Source organism: Lucilia cuprina, chromosome 5, assembly GCF_022045245.1.
Source record: "Lucilia cuprina isolate Lc7/37 chromosome 5, ASM2204524v1, whole genome shotgun sequence".
NCBI classification, from domain to species: Eukaryota; Metazoa; Arthropoda; class Insecta; order Diptera; family Calliphoridae; genus Lucilia; species Lucilia cuprina.
In genome coordinates this window covers 59,658,304-59,684,911 of record NC_060953.1, presented here as the reverse complement: position 1 = coordinate 59,684,911, position 26,608 = coordinate 59,658,304, and the positions used below count along the sequence as shown (strand labels likewise).

At 26.7% G+C, this 26,608-nt stretch overlaps 1 protein-coding gene and 1 long non-coding RNA gene across 9 annotated transcripts in view; both read left to right on the top strand.

Annotated features, from left to right (window-relative positions):
• Window positions 1–26,608, top strand: part of LOC111675850 (supervillin) — a 330,599-nt gene that overhangs the window by 95,347 nt on the left and 208,644 nt on the right. The window lies entirely within an intron of this gene.
• On the top strand, window positions 20,396–23,766 carry LOC124419950. Its single transcript, XR_006940937.1, has 3 exons — window positions 20,396–20,783; window positions 22,576–22,806; window positions 22,879–23,766. It is a non-coding gene; the product is annotated as an uncharacterized LOC124419950 (long non-coding RNA).

Sequence of the window (26,608 nt, the reverse complement as noted above, 5' to 3'; positions counted from 1 at the left end):
TTTCCCTCTAATTACTTCCTTGATTTCAATAATACTTGTACCCTATAGAATAGTAATAGGAAGAGTACTGTATTGTAGTATGAGTAAAAGTGATACAAATCTAGAACAACAGAAAGTGGTTGTTGGTATCCTGAGTTCAATTGGTCGGGAGAATTTTCTTCTTTTTACGTTTAAGACAATTTGAATGTAAATAAATTGGCCTTATATAGAATTTTCTAGACAACAACCATTCGTTATTTGTATTTAGTAATCAAGAAGTACTTACTTGAGGAGTTTTTTTTTTGTGATAAATACTTAACCTAATTTATTATTTTATGTAAAATTAGACTTCTTTACATTGTTATAGACAATCATGTATACGTGTGTATAATGTAAATTATATATTTATATCCTGGCTGGCATTTGCTTTCAATTGTTTGTTGTACTAGTAGGAAATTTTTCACATTTTCTATAAAAGAAAGAGAAAAGTTTGAACAATATTTTCCTATAAAGATCATTTTGAGAAATATTTTGTACTCAAGAAAATCGTAAATTTTATATAAAAAAATTAACAAAAATTTTATATAAAAAGAAAATTTAACGAACATTTTCTATACAACGAATATTTATCTAAAACACAGAAAATTTTATAGACACTTTTCAATAAAAAGAAAATTTTATCGAAAATTTTCTATAAAAAAAAATTTATCGAAAATTTTCTATAAAAATAAAATGTTATCAAAAATTTTCTATAATAAGAAAATTGTATCGAAAATTTTCTATAAAAAGAAAATTTTATCGAAAATTTTCTATAGAAAGAAAATTTTATCAAAAAAATAAATTTATCGAAAATTTTATATAATAAAAATTTATCGAAATTTTTCTATAAAAAGGAATTTATTGAAAATTATCTATCCAAAGAAAATTTTATCGAAAATTATCTATTCAAAGAAAATTTCATCGAAAATTTTCTATCAAAAAAAAAAAAAAAATTATCAAAAATTTTCTATAAAAAAATCATCGAAAATTTTCTATCAAAAGAACATTTTATAGAAAATTTCATATCAAAACAAAATTGTATAGAAAATTTCGTATCAAAAGAAAATTTATTGAAAATTTTCCTAAAAAAAAATTATTGAAAAAATTCTTTTCTTTGAAAATTTTTGTCACAAAAATGTTTCCCTAATAAAAATTTTCAAAGAAAATTTCCTTAAAACAGTAATTTTATCCTACTGGTTTTAGTTTGCCTTTGGTTTTTCAAACATCTAATAAATAGCAATAAACTGCGAGAATGGGTGAAATATTAAAGTCACGAAAAACACACACAGAGAAACTAAAGAAAACACTTAAAATTTCTTTTATTTTCTCCTCAAATTGTAATTCATTGTTTTATTTGCATAACTTGCATATTTTAATTGTTACTCAGACTTCAGTGGTTTCGAAACATTTCCGGTATGAGAGAGATACATAAATGAACGAACAAAAATTTTCCATATTCACATGAAAAAAAGAAGAAGAAAAACTACTATTGCTAACAAAAACAACAAAAAAGTCCTTTCGAAACAAAAAAGCACTACACAACGCCGTATTACGGTGTGTGTGAATGTAGTCGTGTGTTTCTGTGTATGTTTGTTGATTTAGCGTATGAGTACGTTTTCCGTACGTATGAGTATTAAACAATTACTCACGTTGTGTATACGCTTGCATGAGTATGCGTATCGTAAATTTTTAAGCTTCTTTTATGTTTTCTTTTTGTTTTGTTTGATGTTGTTGTTGTTTCAGTTTTATCATTAAAATGTAATTACGATTCTCTTCATAAATAGTTTTTATCTTTTCCCAACGATAATTGTAGTGAGCTTTAAGGATAGGGTGTAAATTTAAACGTTTGCCATTGCGCAAGTACAAACAAATTCTCGTTGTTGTCGTATTAAGTTCCTTTGTTGTTGTGTTATCCTTGTCCTTTTTCGAACAAGTAAAAACCATGTGGTTGCAAGGAATTGTTTGTTGTGTCTGGGTTTAAAATTCGAAATTAGTGGTGGAAAAGAAATTGATTAAAAAAAACTGGTTTGAGAGCAAATTTATCGCTAACAATGTGAGAATTGTTTAAAATATGAACCTTCATTAAGATGTCTTTTTAACTGATGTTTTGGAACGATTTTTTATATATATTTTACTTTTTTATCTCAAAGCCTAGGAGGGACATCTCTAAACAACTTACGAAGTTTTTCTATGGTAAAACTAGTGTATAGCTGATGGATTTCCTTGTTCAAATCATACAGAAAGCTAAATTCTTCTAAATAAACTTTACCAATGAAATCGTGAGATTAACATATGGAATCAGTTAGTAATATATACTAGTCATGTAATTTCACGACCTAAGGAATCTCAACGACATCTGCATTAAAAAATAGGTAGATTTTTTAATAAAAAGCTTAAGAAAAAGCATTGCCTTGAACCGACTTCTGCCAAAGCAAAAATTGTGTATTGGTAAATGATCCTAAAATGATCTTAATTACCAATTAAGGGACTAAAATATTACTTATATAAGTCTATATTAAAATACGTGAGTGATTTTGGAACACTCTAGCTTACAAATAGGGAGTTAAATATGAAATCATCACAATCGCTTGCTTGAGTTAAGAAGGTATATACAAAAGAGTAAAAAGTAATGGCTTATTTATATAATTATTTTAAAGTCATTACTAGATTCCTTTTGAAGTAATGCAAAAGTCATGTATTACATAAAGTAAGTTTTTATGTAAATAAATTTCACGACAATTTTTAACTTTTATACTATATGACTCCTTATTGTGGGTGTAGGGTATACTGATTGTCTTTGTGTGACAGTATCCCAGCTGTTGTCCAAAGAATACAACTCTGATCAACTGTGCAACTAATCCTTGATTTATCGAAATTTTGAAATCTCCAATAAATTATATTTCTCTCACAAGTTTTAAACAAAATTCTGCTTCTCTTTGCACTCTCTTCATTAATGCTGAAATTGTTTGACTTGTTATTGTTGTTGTTGTTGTCTGTAACAACACCCCGTTTTTTTGTAAGTTTTAAGGTTGTTTTTGTTGTCTTGTTTTAAACAACAACAGCTGATTTTCAATATTCCTTTCTGTTTTAGTTCGCTTGTTCTTTATATTGTTCTTCTTTTCTACTTTTTGTAGTGAAACATATACATAAGAAGAGAATGAAACATAGGATAATAACAACAATAATTATGATGGTACCATGCCACTTGCCACAATAGTGATTTAAACAACAACAGTAAAAGCCTTTTTTGTTTGTTTTGTGCCTTGTTTGAAGTGGGTATACAACAACAGCAGCAACAAATAACACAAAAAAAAAACAATAACAAAGAAGATGATAAAACGAAACCTGTCTGCGTTACTGCTGTTGTCGTTTTTGTCTCGTCTCGTCTCACAACAAATTGTGGCAAAGTAGAACCTTTATGTGCCATCATTGCACATTGGCCAAGTTAGTTGTAAAAGTTATGTTGTCGCAAAAACAACATACCAATAAAATGTGACAAAACGAATTGTCTGACAAAAAAGTTAAAACTTAAAGAAAAGAAAGTTGTAGTTTAAGTTTCTTTTGAGACAAAAGCAAACAAACAAAAAAAAAACAAATAAAATAAAATAAACAAAACAAAAACAGGAAAAAGAAAGAAAACATATGAAAAAGATTAACCAAACAAATTTATAAAAAAGTGAGTGAATCATCTTTGGAAAAAAACCTTAAACAACATCCCATTCCATCATCCTTTTTTATTTTATTTATTAAAAAAACACACACAGGAAAACAATTAAGGAAAAAATTTTGATAAATGACTAAAAATCGCCCATAAAACTAAACCGCACAAATTGAAATAAAATGTGAAAGGATTATTATGTTGTTGCTTTTTTATGTTCTTATTGCAGTAAATTACTTTAATTAAAGTAATAAAGAATTCTTCAAGTGTAATTTTAAATCGGTGTGTTAAAGTGTTTCTTGGGGAAGAGAACAAAAAATATAAGAATTTTTATACCCTACTTTGCTATAGTGATTTTGTTTTAAAGTTTGTAACGCCGCACAGACTGATCATGTAGAACCAATAAATTTGTAAAAACTGGTTAATTCGTTAACCTTATATCTGTCATTCCGTGTGTAACACCAAGAAATATTCATCTGAGACTCAACAAAGTATAGATATATATTCTGGTTCCTTATGAAATTCTGAGTCGATTTAGCTATGTCCGCCTAAAACACGCTTACGTTAAAACTAGGCAAAGGAAGTCAGTCAAATTTGCCGAAAATATTCACTATTGTCCTAAGCAGTTTGGTATCAAAAATCAGCAAAATCGGTTCAAAACCTTAATAGTTATGAGTAAAAATTTCAGACTACCTTGAAAAAAATTACGTTTTTTTTCGTAATTCTTAAGTGCGTTTCTCAGAAACTGCAAAAGATAATTCGATGAAATATGTCAAACATAATTTTTTTCGGTCAGGGATCAAGTATGTTGAAATTCATAATTATTGATTCACAATTTCCTATAGGCCCCATACAAAGATATATATTCCCGGAAATTAGTTTATCGGTATAATAACTACCTCAGATATATCCGTATCAAAAAAAAAAAAATCTACATATGTATACAATATAAATAGAAATTATACTACTGACGAAGATCTCAATCGGTGCACATAGATCTCAATTGGTCATAGCTCCCTTATAAGGTCCACTTCCGAAAATCACTTAAAAACGCATATTTCATTGAATTATTGAGCTATTAGGATAAAATTAAACATGAATATGTTTCGTGTACATATAAACCATTTTACCAATTTTTTTTCGGGATCGGTCCACAATTGGTCATAGCTCCCATATAATACCCACTACCAAAAATCAATTAAAAGCTCATATTTCATGGTCCATTATTGGTGATAGCTCCGATATAAGATTCACTTCCAAAAATTGCTTTAACGCATATATTATTGAATTTTAAATTTATCAGGATAAAATTTGACTTTCATATGTTCTGTGTACATTTAAATGGAACTTTTTGATTCATTTCTTGTTCTTGAACTGGTATTTTTCAAATTTTTCTGTAATATTGGATCTTATCCAAAGATTTTTTTACGATTTGCTGGCTGCTACAGATTCCCAGATATACGAAATTTTATATATAATTCATATGGGAGCTGGCAAGGACCTATTAAAAGTTTGCCCACCTGTTTATCTCAAATTCATATGTATTTTAACGTTCTTATTGTACAATTTTATGAATCTATTTCTAATGGTTTCCTAAATAAACGAATTATTGTATTTAATGGCAGGTAACATGCACCTAAAATCAAGTCCGACACATTATTTCCCAAACGTTCGCTTGAATAACAAAGTAGTTTACGCAAATTTTGTTAATTTTAGGTTCAGTGGTTTCTCAGATAAGATTCTAACTCCAAGAGTTTCCCAAATACCACGCTCCCATTGTTAGCCTACCCTTTTCATCCTAAACATTCATGTTGATACAAAAGTGACTCTGAAAAACTTTGAGGAAGTAACAAAATTGACAGCAAAAAAAGAACTTCCAAAGAAGCGAAAAAGAAGTAGTATTTACATCATGTGCTGAAAAAGACCTGAAGATGTGATGATTTTAACACAGGTTTGTCATAGGAAGGATGTCTTTTTTATTTGATTCCAAATACACTACTTTTGAAGTCATTCTCAAGTCACTCCGAAAAACTTTGAGCACTTTAGCTGTTATATTTTCTCAGATTAACAAAATTGGCAACAAAAATAAAAGAACTTCCAAGAACCGACAAAGAAATAGAATTTACTTCATGAGAGTGCTGAAAAAGACCTGAAGAAGTAATGATTTTAACACAGGTTTGACATAGGAGGGATATCCTCTTTATTTGATTCCAAATTCACTACTTTTGAAGTCATTCTCAAGATGTAATTTTTATGTTCTTTTCTTGGAAGTTATTTGGAAGTGAAATTGTAGTTTTATATAATATAAATAGTTCGACTTAAATAATTTGAACACACAGACACATTAAATACAAAAACCCAAAAAAAAAATTATGAATAAAATACTGCTTCTGCGGAAGCTATTAAACATCACATCCACAGAAGGTAAAAAAATCATTTAGTGCTGCTTTTGAAGTGGTGATAGATGTTATTCTTTGGGAAGTAACTCGTTTTATTTTTGTTGGTTCGATTAACTTATAAAAACCCTCGGTTAAGTAGAAAAGGTAGGAAAATAAGAAATTTAACGAAATCTAAAATTTTTAGGTTATTGGTACGATTTTGATGAAATTTCCTATAACTTATGATGAAATATTTTAAAATTTTTAAATTAAATCAACGTAGAATCCAAGTGGTCTCCTATCAAATCAATCGAAAATCACTATTGTAGTGTATTATATAGTTGGTTGTGCTTTTTCTTTGCATTTTTAAAAAAATCCCCAACCTCTTTTGTCACGTCTTGGTGTTTATTTTATCCTTCTTTAACGTTTGTTTTTTATTTTATTTATTGTTGTTGTTTGCATTTGTTGCAGTTGAACTTTGCAGCAAGTGCATTTATTTGTTGTTTTTTTGTGTGTTTGTTTTACGTTGTTCCGTCGGTCTTAAGATTGCTTTTAGTTTTCGGATTTTATTGTCTTAAAAAGTCAGTTAGTTTTTTTTTTTTTTTGTAAACTATTTTGTTTGTTTGTACTTTAAAGTTCAGTTTATGTTTTCTTCTGATGTGTGTTTTGTGTTTGTTTGGCTTTTTGCCACATCATGCAGCTGTGGATATGTACATTTTAAGTTGCAAGCTCTCTTAATAAGGATGGGTCGCACTAATTTGGTTATTAACCTCGTAAGTGTGTATAGTGTACGAGAAAATTTTGTTGTGGTACTTTACGTATCCTTAAATAAGTTAAAAACGTCTGTATATTAAGGTAGGTTTGTAGGATGAACTCATAGACTAAACTGTAACTAGTCTATAGACTCGTTAAAGGACTTGTCTGTTGTGTAGTCTGTAGACTAGATTATTGATTAGTCCTTAGATTAGTTATCGACTAGTCAATGTATCGACGCTCAATTGACTATTACATACGTAAGTCCATATACTAGTCTGGTCAAAGAGTTGTATTTAGACTAGTCATTGGACTAATCTTTAGATTAATCATTAGACTATTTATTAGACTAGCCATTGTACTAGTCTATGGTTAGTTATTAGACTACTCAGGCTAGTTATTAGACTACTCTATAGACTTGTGATTGGACTAGTCCATAGACTTGTGCATAGATTTGTCAATAGGCAAGTAAATAACTAAATAACTCCCAAGTTTTACGATGAACTTTCTAAAAAAAAGACAAATTCTTTAACATTGGGCGTTTAGACTGGGCGATTGAGAATAACCTTCTCTACTGTAGATTCTATTAATTTAACAATAAATAATATTCAATTGGCCAATTCGCCAATTGTCGCCCAATCGAATAACTATTCCCCACATCTCTAGCCTTTTTAACAGCTCATTGCAAAAAAAAAAGTATCAACTAAATCAACTAAATGAAACAATAAAACAAAAAACCAATTCGTTTTATTGTTTTTAGAGGTTTTTTATTTTATTCTTAACTATTTTCATTGTGGGTTTAAGCGACAGACTGTCTGTCTGTCTACCTAAAAGTCTGACGGTCCGTTAGCCTCATGTTGCTTCATGTAGGTTTTATTTTGATGTTTTGACTGTCTCATGCTCCAACGACAACAGCAGCTGCAGCATCAGCAGCACCAACGACAATAACCAGTAAATTGTTAAGTTTGTCATTATGTTTTCAGGCGAATGCTGCTGCTGCTTCTGTTGTGTCTGTCGTTGGCCTTAGTTTAAACAAATGAAAATGGAAAAGAATGATTTGTACGTTGTGTTTATTCTTAAAACTCAGATTATAAAGATTTAAGCAAGATAAATTGTCTACTGTTGAGGTACGTTTATTCGTGTTTTTTGTTAATGTTTCTGATTGTATTTTTTTTTTCTTCTTTGGTTTCTACGTAAGAACCTTTATGTTGGAAATGGAAATGATGATGAGTATGACAATGATGCTGTTGTTGAAGACCATGATGATGAGTAAAGAGTTTTTTAAATTTGAAAATCCAATTTGTTAAAGCTAAATATGAAGAGAAGTTTGTTGAAAGTTGGTAAAAAATTACATCGCAGAAGTTTAAAATTCAAAACATTTCATTTTACAGAAATTTTTCACTTTATAGAACATTTTCGATAAATTTTCTTTTTGAAGAAAATTTTCTTTTTATAGATAAATTTTTTTTTGATGAATTTTCTTTTTATAGAACATTTTTGATAAATTTTCTTTTTATAAACATTTTCAATAAATTTTCTTTTTAGAGGACATTTTCAATCAATCAGTTTTTTATAGAACATTTTTGGTAAAATTTTCTTTTTATAGAAAATGTTTGATAAATTTCCTTTTAATAGAATATTTTCGTAAATTTTCTTTTTGTAGAACATTTTTGATACTTTTTTATAGAAAATTTTTGATAAATTTTATTTTTATAGAACGTTTTTGATAAATTTTCTTTTATAGAAAATTTTCATTAAATTTTCTTTTTATAGAAAATTTTCTTTAAATTTTCTTTTTATAGAAAATTTTCCTTAAATTTTCTTTTTATAGGATATTTTCGATCAATTTTCTATGTATATTTGATAAAAACTTTTGATAAATTTTCTGTTTATAGAAAATTTTCCATAAATTTCACACATTTCGCACATTTTCGATTAATTTCTTTTTCTATAGAACATTTTCTTGTTAAAGAACTTTGCGATAAATTCTATCTATAGAACATTTTCGATAAATTTTCATTTATAGAAAATTTTCTTTTTATAGAAAATTTTCGATAAATTTTCTTTTTAGAACATTTTCGATAAATTTTCTTTTTGGAGAAAATTTGCAATAAATTTTCTTTTTATAGAACATTTTCGATAAATTTTCTTTTCATAGAACATTTTTGATAATTTTTTTTTTTTATAGAACAGTTTTGATAAATTTTCTTTTTATAGAGCATTTTTGATTAATTTTCTTTTTATAGAGCATTTTTGATTAATTTTCTTTGTATAGAGCATTTTTGATTAATTTTCTTTTTATAGAACATTTTTGATAAAATATTATTTTTATAGAACGTTTTTGATAAATTTTCTTTTATTAGAAAAATTTTGATCAATTTTCTTTATATAGAACAGTTTTGATAAAATTTTCTTTTTATAGAGCATTTTTGATTAATTTTCTTTTTATAGAACATTTTTGATAAAATTTTATTTTTATAGAACATTTTTGATTAATTTTCTTTTTATAGAACATTTTTATTAAATTTTCTTTATATTGAACATTTTTTATAATTTTTTTTTTTGTTTTTTAATACATATCCTTTTTATAAAACATTTTGTATAAATTTTCTTTAATAGAACACTTTCGATAAATTTTCTTTTATAGAATATTTTCGATAAATTTTACTTTTATAGAACATTTTTGATAAATTTTATTTTTGTTGTTATTTTTTAGAAAATTTTTGTCGATAAATTGTTTGTTTATATAGAAACTTCGTTAAATTTTTTCTATCGAACATTTGCGTTTAATCTTCTTTTTATTGAAAATTTTTGGCAAAATTTAATTTTTAGAAAATTTTAGTTAAAATGTTAAAGATTTCGTTAAAATTTTCATTTCATAAGAAGTTTTCGTTAAATTTTCTTTTTATACAAAATTTTTGTAACAGCCTGTAGTAAGAAGAACAACAAAAATTTCTTTTAAAAGTATTTGATTTTTTATTTTTTTTTTTAACGAAAATTTTCCCAATTTTCTTTCAACAATAAAAAATTGTTCCTGATAGTTGAGATAAAATACAAATAAATAATTTCTGCAAAAAAATCCAGTAAATTGTAAAAAAACTAACAAATTGTTAAAATCAATTAAATTCAAACAAAATTTTTTTTATAGTTTTTACAAATTATTGTAAATATATTAAAAGGATTTAAATTGAATTTTTTAACATTTATCATTAAAAGCATCAAGAATATAAAGGTAATTTTTATAAAAAAAATATCTACAAAAACATCTTTATTTTACAAATAGTCATAAATAATAAATAGCAGAAAATTACAAACATCAATATAAACCCACAGCTGGCGCTTAAATTTGAAACGTTGTCTGTCTATCAATCTGTCTACATGTATCATTTTTTTATTGAGATCAAATTGTTTACAGAAATTTAAAATTAATTTAAATTAATATGTTAATAATGGTTAGACAACAAAATTGTTGTTTATTTTTCTATTATTTTTATTATTGTCATTTATGTCCATTTAAGGTAGACAAACAAAAATATTTTAATGTTATTTTGTTACAGTCATTTAAAAATTAATGTCTTTATTTTCGAAAATTATTATTTATTGTTTACAACTTATTTATGTTGTTTGCTGTTAAGTTATAAAGTAAAATAGCTTAACTGCTAAATATAGTAAAAAAAATTCCCCAAACTGTTGTAATTAAATTTCAAACACCCTACGCTTAATACATATCTGTGAACTTTTAAATAAACTCTGATAACCTTTTAATTTTTTTTTAAGATTTAATTAAATGATTAATTAATTAATCAACTGTGTTGTTTAACATTAAAATCACTTGCTCTGTTTGCTAACGATCCAGACTCAATAACAGTAACACAACATTCAATGCCAAAAATTCTTTTCAAGGGAACTAGCATTACACGACCTACACACATACATCAATAATTGTTGACGTCCATCGAATGTCACGTCTGCCGAAAAAAAACATTCAACAACAAACAATTTATTTAATGACTAAATTTAATACAAACATTTCATTTTCAGCAACAGACAACAGCAGCAGCAACAACAACCTCAAACAAGTTTTCTAAAATTTAAAATTTACCGGTAGGCCGGCCGGACGTACTACGTACGCGTACTACTTTTTATTACTTGATCTCAAGTATGAATGAGACTTGACAGTTTCCAGCTCCCCTCTAGTTGCCTGTCGGCTCTTGTTGTCTTTCTTAGCATCTGTATGTGTACGCAAATCTGTCGTGTCTATTTGTCTCTAAGTTTTTCAGGTCTTTAGGTGTATTTTGTTTGCTTGTTGTCTTGTACGTTCGTTCTATCTCCCATTATCACCCTGTAATGAAATTACAGGGTGATAAAGAAATTTCATACATATATGAAAATTGTCATTAAATTAACTTGCCTATAACTCTTAACATAAAGGGAGAAAGTTTTCGATAAATTTTCTTTTTTTTTAGAAAATTTTCAATAAATTTTCTCTTTATATAAAATTTTCGATAAATATTCGTTTTCGATAAATTTTCTCTTAATAAATTTGCTTTTAATAGAAAATTTTAAATAAATTTGTTTTTAATAGAAAATTTTTGATAATTTTTTTTATAAAAAAAGTTTCAATAAATTTTATTTTATAGAAAATCTTTGAAAATTTTTTCGATAAATTTGCTTTAATAGAAAATTTTCGATAAATTTGCTTTTTATAGAAAATTTTCAATAAATTTGCTTTTAATAGAAAATTTTCAATAAATTTGCTTCTAATAGAATTTTTTTGATAAATTTCCTTTTAATAGAAAATTTTCGATAAATTTGCTTTTATAGAAAATTTTCGATAAATTTGCTTTTATAGAAAATTTTTGATAAATTTCCTTTTAATAGAAAATTTTCGATAAATTTCCTTTTAATAGAAAATTTTCAATAAATTTCTTTTTAATAGAAAATTTTCAATAAATTTCGTTTTAATAGAAAATTTTCAATAAATTTCGTTTAAATAGAAAATTTTCGATAAATTTCGTTTTAATAGAAAATTTTCGATAAATTTGATTTTATAGAAAATTTTCGATAAATTTGATTTTATAGAAAATTTTCGATTTATAGAAAATTTTCGATAAATTTGCATTTAAAAGAAAACTTTCGATAAATTTGCTTTTTAAATAAAATTTTTACTAGAAAATTAATTTCCGTTAAATTTTCTTTTGAAAGAAAATTTTTGATAAATTTCCTTTGTAATTGAAAATTTCTGATAAATTAGCTTTTAATAGAAAATTTTTGATAAATATGATTTTAAAAGAAAATATTCGATAAATTTGCTTTTAAAATAAAATTTTTAATAGGAAATTTCCGTTAAATTTTCTTTTGAAAGAAAATTTTTGATAAATTTCCTTTGTAATAGAAAATTTTTGATAAATTTGCTTTTGAAAGAAAATTTTTGATAAATTTCTTTTGTAATAGAAAATTTTTGATAAATTTGCTTTTAATAGAAAATTTTCGATAAATATGCTTGTAATAGAAAATTTTTGATAAATTTGGTTTTAATAGAAAATTTTGGATAAATTAGCTTTCAATAGAAAATTTTCGATAAATTTTTTATAGACAATTTTCGATACATTGTTCTATAGAAAATTTTCGATAAATTTCATTTATTATAGAAAATATTATAATTTTTTTATAGAATATTTTCGATATATTTTATTCTGAATAAATCTTTTTTTTTAGGAATTATTCTATTAAAGACAACTTTCGATAAATTATCTTTCTATGTCTTATTTTTTTATATTTCAATAAATAATTTTCTTTTATAGAAAATGTTTTTAATTTTTTAATAAAAAAATTTTGTTTTTAAATTTTTGATAAATTTTTTTATAAGCAAATTTTTTCATAAATTATCTTTAATAGAAAACTTTTTATAAATTCACTTTTATTGAAAATTTTTTTATAAATTCTCTTTAATAGAGAATTTTCAATAAATTTTTTTTTATAGATAATTTTCGATAAATTTTCTTTTTATAAAAAATAAGTTTTTCGATAAATTTTTTATTATTGAAAATTTTCGATCAATATTCTTTTAATGAAAAATGTTGTATAAATTTTAATTTAATAAAATTGTCGATAAATTTTCTTTTTATGAAAATTTTCTTTTTGTTGAACATTTTCTATAAATATTCTTTTTATAGAACATTTTCGATAAATGTTCTTTTTATAGAAAATTTTCTATAAATTTTCATTTAATAAAAAAATTCGAAAATTTTTATTTTATTCAAATTTTTTTATTTAATTCAAAATTCTCATTTTCGATAAATTTTAATTTTAGACAAAATTGTTCGTTAAATTTCCTGTTTTTATAACATTTTTGATTAATTTTCTTTAGATAGAACATTTTCGAAAGTTTTAATAAAATTGTACAACTTTTGCCCACTTTCATTTCAATCACCCTGTATTGAACTTTTGTAAACAAATTTCAAATTGTTTTTCTACATTACAACCCAATAATTAACTAATTTATTAAATGACTACTAATTATCTGCAGTTTATTTTTATCTTCATTTTATACAACATTATTAAAATGTCTACATTTAATTTCCATTGCGTTTTAATGGAAGTTTTTAATCTATTTTCTAACTTTGTTATTTGAATCCTTTAAACTTTTGTGGAAAGTTTTTTTTTGTCTATATTTGATTTAATTATAGGACAACCACTTGAATTTTTTGTTTAGTCAGTTTGGCTTATTCATAAATGTTTTATTTGATCCTATTATGAATATTATTTCATGCTAGACAGGGTTTTTCTTATTGTCTGTGTAGGTTTGTTAGAAGATTTGAGTTTATTTTCGGTAAAAATTTTAAGGATTTTTATCATATAGAAAAACACACAAAACTTTGGAAAATTTAAATATATATAGAGTGTTTATTGTTGGCGTATTAAAGTCTTAGAGATGGAAAACGGATAAAGGATACTTTTAGTTTTTATTCTTAATTAAACTAGAAACTCAATATAATACCGAAATTTCTCTTAATGTACTACAAATAGTATATTACAAAATTAATACACTTAATTTTCTTTTCTATGTTTATCCATAAAATAAAATGTAAGATAAGTACTTTTTCTAATTTCATATCCATATAAACATATTTCTTAGAAATTTAATATTATTACTAAATTCTATTGATACAATTGTTTATTGAGTATTTATCTTACACCTTCTCTTCCTCTACACTTTGATTATATTCATTTATTTTATATATTTATTACGTGTCCTAGTAGTTTTTATATGTTAAAATGCTTTTTTTCAAATAACTGCTGCTTTTTATATTTTTTTATGTCTAACAATTTTTTTATTACAATTTTTAGAATTCTTCTCCTGTTTTCATTGCAGGTATGAAACGTAAATTATTTGCAATTGTAGTGTCCTAATAACTGCATATTTATAATGGTAAGATTATGCTTGTACACTAGATATAAAAATATGTATGTATATGAATGAAATTAACAATGCATAAATATGTAAATTCCTAGAAAGCATATAAAATATCATAAAAATTTTAGTTTTTATATAATAAAAAGAAAAACGGCAATAAATTTAATTTGCTGTTTAATAAAGTTTTTAGAACAAGCATTAAAAAGTTAATAGAATTGAAAGTTATATTAGGGCTTAGTTTCCTACGAGCATATATAGATAGATAAATAGATAGATAGATAGATAGATAGATAGATAGATAGATAGATAGATAGATAGATAGATAGATAGATAGATAGATAGATAGATAGATAGATAGATAGATAGATAGATAGATAGATAGATAGATAGATAGATAGATAGATAGATAGATAGATAGATAGATAGATAGATAGATAGATAGATAGATAGATAGATAATCACGTATTAAGCTATTGATTTCTAAGTTCTACTTAGGATATTTTTTGAAAAAAACTCGATGCAGATTTTTTCTTGTCCATTTTAGAGCTGCATGGAGGAATATAAAAATCCATTAATTCTTCAAAAACAAAAGAAAAATACCAACACCAGCAAATACTAAACATTTTTATTACTTGTAATCTACTTGATTATAAAACCACTTTAAATTTTAGCTTTTTCAACTAAAAAAAATCCACAAAAAGAGAATGAAACTATAAAATTTCATTATTTTGGTTTTTTTAATGACTTGGCATTAGATTATTTCCCCTAAAATGAAAATAATTTCAAAAACTATTCGCAACATCATTTTAATATTAAATATCTTGAGTATAATTTTCATATTCTTTTTATTACGATTATATTTCTTGCAGATTTGTTTTCTTTTTTGTTCTTGTTATTTATTTAAGGACACCACAACATTTCCCACTGTTTTTGTGTTAACATGGTTATAATAATAAAAAAGCTCATGTCACAAGGTGGAATATTTTCTTAGGTTGTTGCATGTTCGAGGGGTTTTAAGCACCGGCGATTTTTTTTATTTCTCTATGCTCTATTATAATATTTCCTACAAGTACTTTAAAAAGGAAAATTATGACAAACACTTAAGAGTCACAAGATTTTATGGGAATTTAACTCATATATACATGAATAGAAACTATATAAGGGACAAACGAACACAATTATCTTAAAACTATTTTCGCAAAAAATTTGCTCTAAACTCATACTCTGGTCAGGGTTTGTTAAAATGAATGACCTTAATAAATATCAATAGAGAAGAAAAGAACAAAGGATCTTCTTTCTTGAAAACTTAAAAATTCTGTAGAATTATGATATGAAGATGTTTACTAAATGTAGAGGAAAATTATTTTGAAAAAATCTTCAAAAGATTTAAATGTCAAGACTTTTTTGTCAGTTTTTTAACAAAGGAATAATTCATACTAATTTAAGAAAAGTTAAAAATGAGTTTAAACATTAGTCGACATAAAATACCACCATGGGATAGCAATTACATATTGCAAACTGGACAAAATTTGTTTTTTACCGTATGATTTATGATTTCTATGGCGTAGTTCAGTTTTAGTTCACTTGTAGTTCAGTTCTAGTTTAGTTCTAGTTCAGTTCTAGTTCAGTTCTATTTCAGTTCTAGTTCAGTTCTAGTTCAGTTCTAGTTCAGTTCTAGTTCAGTTCTAGTTCAGTTCTAGTTCAGTTCTAGTTCAGTTCTAGTTCAGTTCTAGTTCAGTTCTAGTTCAGTTCTAGTTCAGTTCTAGTTCAGTTCTAGTTCAGTTCTAGTTCAGTTCTAGTTCAGTTATAGTTTAGTTATAGTTCAGTTATAGTTCGGTTCTAGTTCACTTCTAGTTCAGTTCTAGTTCAGTTCTAGATCAGTTCTAGATCAATTCTAGTTTAGTTTTAATTCAGTTCTAGTATAATTCTTGCTCAGTTCTACTTTAATTCACTTTCAGTTGAATTCTAGTTCAGTTTATGGCATGTTTAATGTTCAGATAGGACCTTTACCTACAAAATCCCAAAGTTTGTAGTTCGAGCCAATTATATTAAATTAAACTGTTTTTAATTAATATTAAATTTGAATATCTTTAAATCTCGTTTCTTAAATCAATTGTTTAAAAAAAACATTTTGACATTTACCTCCAATCACTTAACACAATTACATAAATTTTGTTTATTTTAACACGTTGGCTAAACAAATTTCGTTAAAACAATTGAAATTTCAAAATATCCATTTAGCTAGAAAAAAATCTAACATTTTTAACAACATTTCCGATATCAAACTGTCAAATCAGTGCAGCTGTCAGTTGTTGTCTATATAAATTTAAAAATTTGCTATTGGTTTCAATGCACAATTTACACACTCCTCATTGATTTGTCTGTCAGTCATGTGCAGTTAGAGATTTTTTTTGTTTTAAATCTCAGATTGTAGTTACTAACGATGTTGAAAATTTGAATTATTTTGTACTTGTAAATGTGCTACAAATTTATGTGTATGTATTTATGTAGCTTTTTTTGGGGAGCTGTATGCCACACTTTAACAAATGTTTAGTTTAGAGAATATTTTTTTATTATTATTACTTTTGGTTATCGTGCTATTGTTAGCAGTGTGAATAATATTTGGTTAGACACCTGTGGTTAGTTTAACGGGGATTTAATGCTATACAGTTTTGATAATTTTAAAATGTTAATAAAATCCAGCTTTCTAACGATGAGAATAAGTTTTGGGTGTTCAAAGGTTAAGAGGGTATTTGAAATATTCTACATTTAAAGCCATTGTCCTTCGTAGCATTAAAAGCAAAATCGATTTGTTTTCAATCTAATAGTCGATTACCCGATTTTAATTATTCTATTAAAAAATAAATGTTTATTTTAAATACCCACCCTTCTCTTTTTAAATAAGCTATTTCTATAGTAATCATTTAATTTTCAAGTACATTCGCCAGATTCTTTTGTATTCTCAGCTTTGATCATTGTTTGCTCATTGCACGAGAACAAATAGAAATATATTTGCACTCTTATTAGCTCTTAAAAATAAACATTGTCTCTTGTTTTTTTATTTAATAAATAAATGTTGTTTTATTTTTAAAAATTAAAAAAAAATACAATGGTTCACGCTTGACTTCGGATTAAAGCTTTAACACCTCTTAAGCTGCTAAAAGCAAAATACATACATTTTTACAAAGCTTTGTATGTGTGTGTTCATATTAATAGATAATCATGCTAAAAATAAAAAGGTAAATATATATACGAGGGTTACTTCTTATAATTTGAGATATTTTCATATCAGAGAAGTTGTCGGTGTTAACGCCAAAAATTACTATAAACTAAAGGAGTTAAACGACTCCACGAGGTCAATATTCTCAAATATTTAAGCAATCTTCTTAGTTTTTATTCCATTGTTTTTCCCTGGTTGCCTTTTACAAGTTTATGGGACTAAGAAACCTGCCTGTCACTTTTCGCATTCAGCAGCTTTGTGTCTCCATGATGACACCCGGAGATGTTTAATACTTTTATAACGTAGAAGTTTTCTAGTCGTCTAAATTCTAGTCTTCTTCTCACTTTTTGAATTTTTTAAATGCTTTATTGTAATTCCATTTTTCGGCTAAAAATGTCTGTTCAACTGACAAACTGAAGGAGGCAAAAGACTCCGCGGCGTCATTTGCCTTGCGGTTTAACCAAAAACATTTATTCACAGGATTTTCCTTGCCCTGGCTACACGTGGATGTTGTGGTTAAAATTCAATTCGTTTCGGTTACTTTTACCGACAGATATTTCAGCGGTCAATATAATGAAGAATGAATTAATATTGCATTGTCCAAGTTTTGGATGCTTTATAAAAGTACTGGAGATTTTTATTGAAGTTTCAGTTGGAAGATCTTGGTAGGGGTTTATAGTTGAAACGAAAAGTCGACTTTTAGACTTTTTTTAATTTAATGCAAATTATATTTTTTCATTTAGTTAAAAGTCGACTTTTAGTATTTTATAAATAGTCGACTTTTTCACTTTTCGAATTATTTCGACTTTTTAACTATTTTTTTACTTTTTTCAGTTTTTCCGACTATTTTAAAGTTTTTGACTTTTTCCACTTTTTTTAAACTTTGACTTTTTTACCATTTTCGAGTTTTCGACTTTTTGATTATTTTTGAAATTTTTTCCACTTCTTTGTCTATTTTTTTCACTTTTTTTTAAGTTTTCCGACTATTTTAGAGTTTTTGACTTTTTTCCATTTTTTTTAATTTTCGATTATTTTTTACTTTTTTCTATTATTTTTGAGTTTTCGACTTCTTACGACTTTTTACTTTTTTCGACATTTACTTAAAAAGTCGACTTTTCGACTTTTTTCATAGACGATAGTCGAGTTATCGTCTTTTTTGAACAAAATAGTCGACTTCGACTTTTTTCGACAAAAAGTCGATTATTCGAAAGTCAATTTATAGAAACCTAGATCTTCGTATTTTTTTTGTCGTTAAATTTCTTTTCCTTTGCACGGATATGCCCCAATGGGAAAGGACAGCTGTCATGAATGAAGCTCAATTTAACCTCGACAAAGGAGAAGGCAGTCAATGGTTAGAGCCAATAGAAGGGGCGGACCCAACATCAGATAAAAACAACCTCTTGATGCTATGAGGAATGTAATGTTCATACAACCAATCTCATCATCTATAGACTCACCCCAACGCATTCCTGGACCTCTTAAAGTCGCTCAACCACACTACTGAGATGACTTCTGTTGTTTCGGCAATAGCACCTAGGGAACGTAAGTGAGTGATTCGAAAAACACAAATCTATATTTAATTAGCCAGACTTACTGTGATAAGTTGAGCATATTAAGGGTAAACTTCTACGTGTATTAATCTTTTAACCAATTAGTCACCCCCTTCCCGCGAGTTTGTGTTTAAACCACTGCCACTCAACCTACTGGCCAGCCAGGAAAAAGTCTTGCGTGCAACTGTCTACCCGTAGTACTAGATTATGAGGTCAAACCTATGACAAATAATTCCAAGTAAAGACCGAGGATACCTATGACATCTCCAATTTATAGTTACGCAAAGGTACTGCTAGCATCTCAACCACCCATAGAGAACAATGGAATAATATTTCTAGACCGGCCAAACTGAATCAGAATTTCGGATTCGTTATGAAAAAAAAATATTGAAATCTTATCTCAAAACATAAGTAGTTGTTGTTGTTTAAATGCATTTAAGTAAACAGATGATAACAGATTTTTACAGGGGAGACCGACCCTCATTTGTGCACACATTCTCCCCATCTATCGCGCTCTTTTGCTCCCTTTCTCTCTCTATCTCTCTCAATCTCTGTATTTATAAATACTTGCAATAAATGCAATGTTTGTTGGTTGGTTGGTTGTTGCTTGTTAAAGGCTAAAAAGCCTGTTTTATTGTTGGCGTTGTAAAAAAAGTAACAGTGCTAAATTCGTATATACCGAATTCTATATACCCTTCATCATTGTATATAATATTTCTTTTGTTATGGAACAATGTTCAATGCTTTTGGAAATTTTATACACTTACACTTACATACAAAACATACGACATACATATTCCCTATATATCTAATTTAAACATACGATCCAACATGTATCATGGTTCAGAAAAAATCCGTTATTTATGAACTAATTTAGCTGATTTTTAATAGAATATTTCTCCAAATCATGTCTGATTAAAATATATATGGTTAGAATCCTGAAGATATCTGGAGTCTTGAGAAAATAGTTTTCTTCAAACTGATAGAGAAATAAAAATACGAACGCTGTTCATTATGCTTCAGAAACTTCGTTATAGAATCGGAAAATTATATTTTAGAAATCACAAACGGAATGTCAAACTTTTAATTACCCCTCTCATGAATGTGCAGGGTATTTAAAACTGCAACAACATTAACATTTTTACAAACATTTATGTACATTCATATGTTTGTTTGTATGTAAAGTAAGTGTACTCGTCGTTTGTATGACCAACAACAACAACAACAATAATAATGGCAACAATAACTTTGAACAAAACAAAAAAAGAAATAAAACGTGTTTAGTCTTGTTGAAAATGCGATACGAAACGGTTCTTAAAACTAAACAAAGAAAGAATAAAAAGTAAATAATTTTAGAAATAAATATATATATAAAAAATTAATTAAAAATAAATATAATAACAATAAAAACAAAGACATTTAATAACACTAGGTTTAAAAACCCCAAAATAAACAAAAACAAATTTACAAAATATCAACAAATCAAATATTTTTTTTCTTAATTTTAATACAAATTTAATAAGCTGTGATTGAGTGCTTTTATTGTGTGTTTTTGTAGTTTTTTTATTAATATAATTTTTTGTTAAAAAAATAAATATTTAAAATAAAAAACAATTTATTAAAAAAGGTGATAACAATTTGCCTAAAAACACAATAACAAAAAAACCTAACAAAAGTTTAAAAAACAAAAAAAAAAGAGACGAAACCGAAGCTGAAGATGAAATAATATATTTAAAGAGAAATACATACAAAAAATATTAATCAACAACAATAAAAACAACAAATTGTGGTTAGTCATGCAAAAATTAACATTTTTTTTACTTTTTATAAATATTTCATCGCTTCTATTTTTGTTTTAAATACCTATGTATGTTGTCGTTATATTTTTATGCAAAAATCTAAATCACATAAAATTGTTTATATTTATTATTTACCTTTTTATTGTTGTTTATAAATTATTTAGTATAGAATTAACGGTAGTTAGTTTCTGCTGTATCATGTTCGCTTTTGTGTAAGTACAAAAGGCATCATCATATCATGCAAAAAGCATTGAGAAAGAAGAAGAACAATAACAATGAGAGTAGAAAAGAAATGAAGAATACAAAAAAAAAAATACAATAAACCGGCTTGCCATTTTAATTTTTTTATACAATACTTAATAGCAAGGAGAAAAGAGGGGGTATTTTGATTTTTTTTGTGGATTTATTACATTAAAAGGAATTTGAACTTGAAAACAGTTTCTAATTTATAGAATATGGTCTTTATGTACTGGTTTTTGTGGGCATCAAAGACTATATATTAGACTATAGACTGTAGACTAGGCTATAGACTAAACTATATGCTAGACTATAGACTATAAAGTAAACTAGAAGATAGGCAAGACCATAGACAAGACTATAGACTAAACTATAGAATAGATCATATACTTGACCATATACTATGCTGTAGAATAGACTATAGGCTCGACTGTAGACTAGACTGTAGACTAGACTGTGGACTTGGCTGTAGACTAGACTATGGACTAGACTACACTATATACTAGATTATAGACAGGACTATAACCTAGACTATAGACTAGATTATAGACTAGGCTATAGACTAGACTATAGACTAAACTATAGACTAGACAATAAACTAGCCTAGAGATTAGCCTATAGACTAGACTATAGACTGGACTATAGACTAGACTATAGACCAGATTATAGACTAGACTAGACTATAGACTGGACTGGACTAGACTATAGACTAAACTATAGACTAGACTATAGACAAGACTATAGACTACTCTATAGACTAGCCAATAGACTACTCTATAGACTAGCCAATAGACTAGCCAATAGACTAGACTATAGACTAGACTATAGACTAGACTATAGACTAGACTATAGACTAGACTATAGACTAGACTATAGACTAGACTATAGACTAGACTATAGACTAGACTATAGACTAGACTATAGACTAGACTATAGACTAGACTATAGACTAGACTATAGACTAGACTATAGACTAGACTATAGACTAGACTATAGGCTAGACTATAGACTAGACTATAGACTACACTATAGACTAGACTATTGACTAGACAATAGACTACACTATAGACTAGACTATTAACTAGACAATAGACTACACTATAGACTAGACTATTGACTAGACTATAGACAAGACTATACTATAGACTGCAATATACATATTAGTAAATAACCATGGTAGGGTATCTATTAGAAAAAAGATGAAGTAAATTTCCACTTTAGGTTGGTTCCAATTGCTATACTATATTTATTACTTTATAAAAATGCGTGTCATGAGGTTGTTATAATAATATATTTTTCTTATTATGTTTTTCTTTTTTTTTTTGTTATATATATTTTTTTTTGGTAACAACACTTTTAACCTCATTCACATAATTTACCGACAATAAGCCAAACTACTTACTATTAATAATACTATTAACACCAACTAATAGTTTACAAAAATATAAAATAAACTAAATTGAAATTTGTAATAAACGTCAAATTAAGATTTAATTGAAATTTGAAACCCAAAACTACCATTTCTTTTCATATTTTTAATTTCAGAAAAAAAGTTTTAACTTTTAAAAATTTATTTTCCCTACTTTTATAAATGACCTTATTCTGCTGGAGTATAATGAGTTTATAAATTTTTCTTCTTTATATCTTAAGAAGAGGAAGACTTGTTTCTTTTCATAAGCAGCATATTCATGTTGGAGGCCAGTCGGTCTTCTCATCAACCATATGGTTGATGGTACTGGTAGTTGTGGTGCTGGTGGTCTTTGGTCTAATTGAAATGTATGTACGTTACAGTGTTTAAATGTATATTTTTTTGTTTAACTTTTTTCCCACTTTTTTTTGCAAATCGAGGTCATTTAAACAAAATTCATCTTGTACTTGTACCACTAAGAGTAGAAGTACAGTAGCAGACTTCGATGAACTGTGCTTTCAACGTTTTGACCTTCCTAGAGAAAGTTACACAATTTTTATTTGCTGTTGGTTTTTTGTTACTTTTCTTTTTGTTCACTTTGTGGAAAAAAAGTTTTAAATCATTTCAAGACAAATAAAAACAAGTTGAAAGTACTTTATACGGTTTAAGCGTACCAAAACTGAGAAAAAGTATTAAACTGTTGTATATTATTTACACGAGTATTATTTTATTTAAACTTGTGATTTCCCTGCTAGAAATACAGTAAAGGGCAAAATTGTTTAAATTATGATTTAAATTAGATATTGATAATTTAGTAATAGAATACTTTTTTTCAGTACTTTTTAGCAATGGACTTTGGAATGGGTTAGTGAATAAACTACTCAATATCCGAGTGAAAAGACTAGTTCAATAGACTTACCCATAGATAATAGACTAATCCATAGATAAACCAATAAACTAGTCCATAGTCCAGTCAGTAGAGTGATCCATAGACTAGTCATAAAAACCTGCCCATAGACCAGTACACCAGTTCTAGAATATTCAGAAGACTGGCCCATAGACTAGTCAATATCTGGTCAATAGAATTGTCAATAGAGTGGTCCATAGACTAGTCAGTACACTTGTCTGTAGACTGGTCTATAGTCAATAGACCGTTTAATAGATAATAATAAACTGGCCCATAGACTAAAGATTGGTCAATTGAGTAATCAATAGACTGATCCAAATACTAGTCAGTAAACATGTCCATAGACTAGTCAGTATAATAGTTCATAGACTAGGCAATAGACTGGATCATAGACTAGTCAGTAGAGCAGTTCATAAACTATTCCAATGACTTTTCAATAGGCTGGTTCATAGGCTCATCCAAAGAGCAGTCGGTAGTCAATAGACTAGCCAATCGCCTAGTCCATATACTAGTCAATAGATTGATCCATAGTCTAATCAATATACTATTCAATAAACTGGTTTGTAGACTTGTCAAACCAGACTTGTCAATAGTCTAATCCATACACTTATGAATAGTAGACTTATAATAGTTATAAGAGAAGTATATGCAACCAATCTAGTTCTCACCTTTTACCCATCATTTAAGTAAGATTTGAACTTCCTGCTTAAACATTTACAAGCTTTTACCTTGTTAAACATTTTCTTCTATCCCTTTGCAAAAATATTCTAAAAACAAAACTTTTAAAAAATGTGATAAATAAATTTAATTATTTCTTTAATAAAACAACAAGAACAAACAGACCAAAACAAATACCAGTAAAATGTAAAATGACAAAAAAAATACGAATCAAAAGCACTTTTCAGTAATTATACGAATTACTATAATAAATAACAACAAATTCAGAAAAATACAAAACAACAACTTTTCAGTACAAAAAACAATACACAAAAAATGTACATTTAAACAATAAGGGAATTTCATACAATAATAATGGAAAAATCTTGTTGTTTTTTAGAGTAGTTAAATTAATTTATGTATAACTATAGTTTATCCAAACAAACAAAAAAAAACTAATTATAATTAAATCTTACAGTAGTAATTGAGAGAAAATAGTTCGGGTAGGGTGTTAAGGTCAGTGAAAATTAGATGAAAAGTTGAGTGAAGATATGTATATGAGAAAAGTAGTAATATGTATGTTAAATAGATTTTTGGTATATATAAAGTTGAGTAAAAGTCTTCTTAAGAAAGGATTTCTGGTCTATAATACCAATAGCAGAATGGTAAAAAGTTGTATTTCTAGATGTATAGTTGTGTTCTGACTAAATAGCCTTTAGGCGAATTTCTTCTGCAAAGTCTTTTTAGTTAAATGGCATAAAGTTATATTTCAAAACTTTACTTATTAATTCTTAATTTATTATATTTATGATATGTTTATAGTTATTATAGTTTGTAGTTATTTCATACATTACTTGGTAATGAGGATCTTATTTGTTACTTCCCAGTAAAATATTTTAGAATTTTGGTAATGAGCATTGCAAATAATATATGTAGTTATTTCATACATTACTTGTTAATGAGTTGTGGTTATCAATAATATAAAATAATTTTTTTCGAATAGAATTTGTACTCATTTGTCTATAGCGTATGCCTAATAAGTATTAGTAAATGTTTCTAAACGTAGTAGATTTTGGAAGTTTTTTTTTTAAGAAATTTTGATATTTACATTTGTGTGGAAACCATTCCAAATAGAATAGACTAGCAAAAATAAAAAAACTGTAAAACCAGTTTAAGATACGGAAAAGTCGGGTAAGCAGATTTGTAACCAGTTATTTTTTGATCATCTTCAAACAAAAATAAGTAGTTATTCATCCAAAAAGTAACTACTTACACTTTTCTGCAATATTACTTGCCTACTTACCGGGTAGGTAAAGATTTTGTTGGATTTTGTTGGATGTTTCTTTCAAAAGTTATTAGAGTACAATTAACTTATTGCAAAATAACCCTCCTGTATACATTACGATCCATAGCCTACATTACAAAGGACCTTGTTGCGGATCATAAGATAGTTAGTTAGTTATTTAGTAAGTTAGTTAGTTAGTTAAATAGTTAGTTAGTTAGTTAGTTAGTTAGTTAGTTAGTTAGTTAGTTAGTTAGTTAGTTAGTTAGTTAGTTAGTTAGTTAGTTAGTTAGTTAGTTAGTTAGTTAGTTAGTTAGTAGTTAGTTAGCTAGCTATTTGGTAAGTTAGGTAGTTAGTTATTAAGTTAGTTAGGTAGTTATTTACTTCATATTTTAAATTAATAAGCGGTTAATTATTAATTTAGGGTATCGTTCTTAATAGTACATAGTCCAAAGTTTTTAGCAATTATAGGTTTATGCAGCTACAGCAACTTATTAAATTTTACAAAAAAAAAAAAAAAAAATAATAATTTATCACATATTCATGCATGCGGAAAATTATAATATTTTCAGTTTTTTAATGTCGCAGTCATAATTATATGTGGATATAAGAGAATATGTTCAAATAATACACACATACATATGTATGTATATAATGAACAATATTTACAACGAATTACTGAAAATTCAAGGCTTATTAAAATATGTACACAGAACGAGCAATGCCGAACAAAAGACAATGATGATAAACCTCCACTGAGTGACGGACTACTACACATCCATAAGTGTCAGTCATTGTCAATCATTGCACTTCAAGCTGTTAGTCAGTCTCACTTGGACAGAAAGACAATATTTTTGCAATGTGTATATGAAATTAATAGGGAAGAGTAAAATGCAATATATGGTATGGTTGGTCAAGGGCGATTTTAGCCGATAACCATAAAACCTATAATGAGATTTGAGGTTTAAACTTGAACATGTTTACAGAGCTTAAATGAAGGTTAAGTATTATGGCAGACAATGGTTTAAAAGAAGGACAGGGATAAGGAGATAAGATAATATGACACGACTATGGGTATATTTGGTTAGGGTTTGATAAGTTTCAAAAGGAAGATCCCAAGGTATACATATAGGTCTGCTTTAGGATTGTTGTGTGTTCCTTTACATGGAAAATATTACTGAGAAAATCCTTATATAAAGCTCTATGAAGATCATCTGATAATCAGAAAGTCATTTATACCACTACTTATGTATCATAATGACCTCAAAATTCAGTAGGTCCCCTGTTAGTTACTTTGCTTCAATAATCATCTTAAATCAGACAA